Source organism: Gastrolobium bilobum, unplaced genomic scaffold (assembly GCF_033153095.1).
Source record: "Gastrolobium bilobum isolate Gb01-03AN ecotype WA unplaced genomic scaffold, APGP_CSIRO_Gbil_v1 utg10387, whole genome shotgun sequence".
Lineage (NCBI taxonomy): Eukaryota > Viridiplantae > Streptophyta > Magnoliopsida > Fabales > Fabaceae > Gastrolobium > Gastrolobium bilobum.
This window is the reverse complement of record NW_026895296.1, coordinates 28499-33518: the sequence shown is the minus strand read 5'-3', so window position 1 is coordinate 33518 and position 5020 is coordinate 28499. Positions and strand designations below refer to the sequence as shown.

General features: G+C 35.6%; 1 long non-coding RNA gene across 1 annotated transcript; it reads left to right on the top strand.

Annotated features, from left to right (window-relative positions):
• The first annotated feature begins 1045 nt into the window (after window positions 1-1045).
• Window positions 1046-4644, top strand: LOC133304982 (uncharacterized). The gene is made up of 3 exons (XR_009750701.1): window positions 1046-1325; window positions 2068-2211; window positions 4327-4644. It is a non-coding gene; the product is annotated as an uncharacterized LOC133304982 (long non-coding RNA).
• Window positions 4645-5020: the final 376 nt, after the last annotated feature.

Genomic DNA, 5020 nt, shown 5'->3' with positions numbered 1-5020 from the left:
ATTAATTCTTATGAGCTATCCTCAGCTATGGTGTCCTATACCAGCACAATCTCTGGAATCCCTCTCTTTCTGGTGTTATTCGATTCATTCATGTACCCCTCCCGCTGATAGTACGCTAGCTCTTCCACTAACCATACATTCAATTGTACATTAGCTCTTCCACTAACCATACAATCGTCAGCACTCGGGATGTTATAATATAACAACCCATACCTTTAAGATTTTAAAATGCCATATGAATATTAAATTAAATAAGCTCTTTAAAAAGAAAATTTTGTAAGTATGGATTAGATAAGTCTTTTATATGATATTAATAAGTAAATCATGTTGGAAACATGATGTTATAAATAAGAATGTCTCTCATGCTAAGCAAGTCAATTAGGACTCAAATGGGAATTTTAATAAAGTTTAGGGGTCAATATACAAATATTCATAAGTTTAGGGACTATTTTGCAAATAAGCAAAATGAAGTCTAAATTTGAATTGGATGTTAGAATAATATAGTTTAGGAGAATTAGTGAATTTAAAGTGGTTTTAGATTAGTCTAATGATGGCTAGATTAATTATTAGTAATAGGTAAAAGCTTAATTGAAATTAAGCAATTAGAATTAACATAAGTCAATGAGTGTTAAAAAGTTAATTAAACTAGTTTTAAACTTGTATTTGATCGTATAATTAAATTGTTTGGGAAAAACTATAGACTAAAGGTATTCTTAGTTAATCCAAATTGTGATTAGAATAATTAATTAATTAGGTCAAGGTTGGTTTAATTATAGACCAATAGGATTTATTTTGAATTAAGGAAAGTCAAAGGTGATTAATTTAAGTAAAATAGATTATTTTTTTCTTCAAAGTCGGTTCTTCTAGTTTTTTTCTTTGTATTATACGATGCATGCTTCTTCTAAGGGAGTCAATAAGATGAATTTAAAAAGTTGGAAAAGGATTAGCCAATAAGATTCAAGTTAAAGACAAGAAAGTGAAAACTAGTGTCTTTAGTGATTTCCAATTGTATAAGGCGGTTGTTCTTCTTTTTAAGACACACGAACCTGCACTCTTTCCTTCTCCAAAAATCGTGTGCACCTTGTGAGCAAGAGAAGCTTGGCAACATGTTTTCTAATCATTTTCTTCCATAAATGTCTTCACAAAAATTCAAGCTAGTAACCTAAGGAACCTAACCTACCAACTTGTTCATGCTTAGGAGCTTTATATGATGAGTTCTTCCTCCATATGTCCAGCAACCAGCAGCTGCCCTCTTGGTTAAATAATGTGTTTTCATGTCCTTTTGATGAGATGTTGATGAATTAGTCTCCTAGAAGCATTAAAAAGTGATTAAACTATCTTTCCTTGATTAATTCCACGGATTTTATGTTAGATTTTATGAATTTGGGACTGTTTATGATGATAATTTTAATGTTGGTTTGATGATGAATTTAAGTGGTTTTATTGATGTTTAAGTTGGTTAATGAGTTGTTGTGATGGATTGGTTTTCTCTACTACAAAAAAGAAATTGAAATCACAAAAGGTAAGAGTTTAATGAACTCTATATGGTTCAGATTTTGTGTGTAAAAATATGCACACCAAGTGTTTGTAATATTTCCTAAGTGAAATACATGAAATTGAGATGACAAATTGATGGCTTAAGTGATTAAAAAGGTTCTTTGTTTTAAGATTTCCATGAAACTTGATTAGGGGAGGTTCAGCCTATGATGGTATAAGGTTTAGGAAAGTGATTTTATAAGCCTAAGAAGATGTTTTGGTAAGTTAATGAAGTATTAGAATTGATTAATTCAATTTTTATTGTGGGAAGTTGAATAAATTCATGTGTTGCTCTCTTTATGATATTTTAGCCATAGGGCTTTAAATAGGAGTTGAGATTACTCTAATGAGTCTATGATATATCTTATCAAAATAAGGTTTATGATATATCGTTTAAAAGCTTGTGACACATAGATTATGATGGTTAAGTATAAGAATATTAGGAAAATTTTGGTTGGATGAGCATGAATTGGTGTTGTGTTTTAACTTGGTTTACTGGTGGATTGATGATCCTATGTGTGATCGTTGTAGGTTGCCTCCCACGGACGTGATCCTTGAGGATTGATCTTGATGGATTGCCTTTGGTCCTTGACCAAAAGGATTTGGGCATTTTTGAGTGGACGAAGTTACGATAAAACTTGCATTGGAGCTACCTAGCTTGGGAGCTTCAATAAGGTAATCCCTTGGTACTAGGGTTTAATCCCCGTGTGTGCTCCACCATGCCCATTGTGGGTAGTGGTTGGAGGTGTATGTTGGTAATGTAGTATAACATGATCATTCATATTTGTATGTTTAGTTGTACATAGGATGTACCGTGTCTCAGGCCAGTAGACTATTGCCTTCGGGCGTTACGGACTTCCTCTGGATAGGTCTCCGTGAGGGAGTTCCAGTTGACCTGGGGTCGTGGTGTGTCATCCGTAGAGGAGCACACTAGGAAGTCTCGGGTGTATATGGATGGAGGGTGCCTTAGTCGATGTTCTGGGAACACTTCCTTGGATGAGAACCCGTAGGCTATATGCCGAGGCCAATAGGCCGGACGTTGCGTGGTTTTGGCATTGACCATTCCAGCTTTGTCGTAATTTGTTCCCTATGCTTCCCTACTTCACTAAATTCCTTGTTTTATCTCGTTTTAATGTTGTATTATATTATTGATATGCATTGAAATGAGTCATGGGGCGGAGTAATCTCCCGAACCTCTGGGTTACTGAGATATATTCGTATATTTCACCCCATTTTGGGGGCTTTATATCAGATAGTGTCAGTGGTGTTGGAACGGCGGGCAAGAGGCTCGTAGGATGAGCTTGGACATAGGCTTGTTTTACATTTTGTGGCTGTTGGGCCTAGGCTAGACTTAGGTCATGAACAATGCATGTGATTCAGGATTACTGTTGTCATCTTTGTTCATGATGTATTTTGTCTAAGTTTAGTCTTTTATTGTCATGATTTATTTTGGAGAATTTATTATGTATATTTGAAGGATAATTGTAATAGTTGTAAAGAAGTTTGTAAATTGTAATTTGGAGACATTGTGCAACATTGAAGCATGTGTATGATGAAAGGGCAATAGGCCTATTCTAGGATTTGATTTATATTTTATGTCAAAGAAATGCATGCAAAGGAATTAATGTGATTGAAATGGTTTAAGAATTGACATTGAAATTGTTAAGTTGTAAAGTGAACTCATTGATATAAATTTTAAAGGGTTGTAAGAGCACCAAGGGATTGCTGGTCCTTGAGTGCCACCCATGTTTATTAGGTACAAATTGAGGTTAGATAACACACCTTCAAAGGTGGGATACGTTGGAAAAACAAAGGAGACTCTTGCGAAATTTCTAGAAATTGGCAGAATTTGGGTGAACTTTGAGAGAACATATCTCCCTCCGCAAAATTCCAATAGGGACGTGCCATATATCAATATAAATCTTGAGATGTCAAATACCTTGTGTCAAAATTTGGGAACCAAAGGAGCACCACGCTGTCCTGTAGAAGCCAGTGAGCACAGACTGCTCAAAACGTCCTTGCACATGGGGCTGTCTCTGGTAGTTTTTGGGAAATTTATTCCCGCTTCATTTCCTTGTAAAATTAGGTAGATGATATGTCAAATTGAATCTTGCGGTGTGTAGTTTACTGTATAAAAATTTGAGAGCAATTGGTTAAGTGGATTTTCCAGAATCGCTGAGAGAGTGTAGGCTGTTTAGAGCCCTGTTTGAGGTTGGCTGGCAGTTTGGCTTGTCCAACTTCAAATGGTGATACGGAGCAAACAAGAACTTTATGACTCGTATGATAGCTTGTTAGAAAGATAATTAAGTGTAGAATAACATACTAAAAGATGAGAAGCGCGCGACTTGCGAATTTTTTGCAGTAATTAAAATACCAAACCATGTTCGGATAGGTAGTAAACGTAAAAGTGAAATTTAGGCTAAGTGGGTTTATGGGAACCCCTTAGTGACTTGAGAGGAGTGTTGTATGATATCTTGGCGTGTTAAATTATTATTCCGCAAAGAGTTATCAGTTACGGTCACAACTTTTATTTATTACGCTTTATTATTGTTTTAAATGCTCGCGTAATAAAAAATAAAAAGTTCACTTCCATTTTTATAAATGAACTGCTGTGATTGTAACTACGCCTAATATCATAATCAATGTTAATAATACCGGTACGTAACGGGCTGTTACAATGATCATTCTATGCACATTGAGCGAACCATGGGGTGGAGTGATCCTCTAGTACCCTTAGTTTACTGAGATATATTTGTATATCTCACCCCGCGTTTGGGGACATCATTTCAGGTTATAGTGAGTATGGAGGACCTTCGGGCAAGAGGCCTGCTCAGTGGAGGAGTTGGATCATGATGTGCATATGGAGAGCATGGCATTTTGGAGGAGTTTATTTGATGCACATAGCATTACATTTAGCATTTTGGGCTTAGATCATGAACATATTGCATGTTGAGATTTCCATGCTTTTGTAGTGTTCATAACTAGATTCTAAGTCTATGTAGTTGATGTATATTGATGCCTCTTGTTTTCTTTGACATTTTGGCTAGCATGGGACTTGTCCATGGCCACACATTATGATTTGAGGCACTCAGAGATTAATGTTGTAAATCAGCCATATGATGTGTAAAATTCAAAACAAATGGTGAATGATGTAAATGATACATCGATATTATGAATATGCATGATGGAAGGGCCTAGGGCCTACATTAGTACTTGAGTAAGTGTATGTTGAGCATCAAAGTGTTAGGAGTAGAAAACATGGTCCATTTAGTGATTTAAAAGTTGTCAACTGTGATTTTTGCAAAAAGGGTAATCGATTACTTTTCATTGGTAATCGATTACTTGAAACAGGGGACGCAAGATTTGAGCCACTGAGATCAAAGTAATCGATTACCATTGCATAGGTAATCAATTACCTAGTTCAGTAATCGATTACCTATGTCAAGATAATCGATTACCCAAAACAGGGGAGCCCAAATTGAGC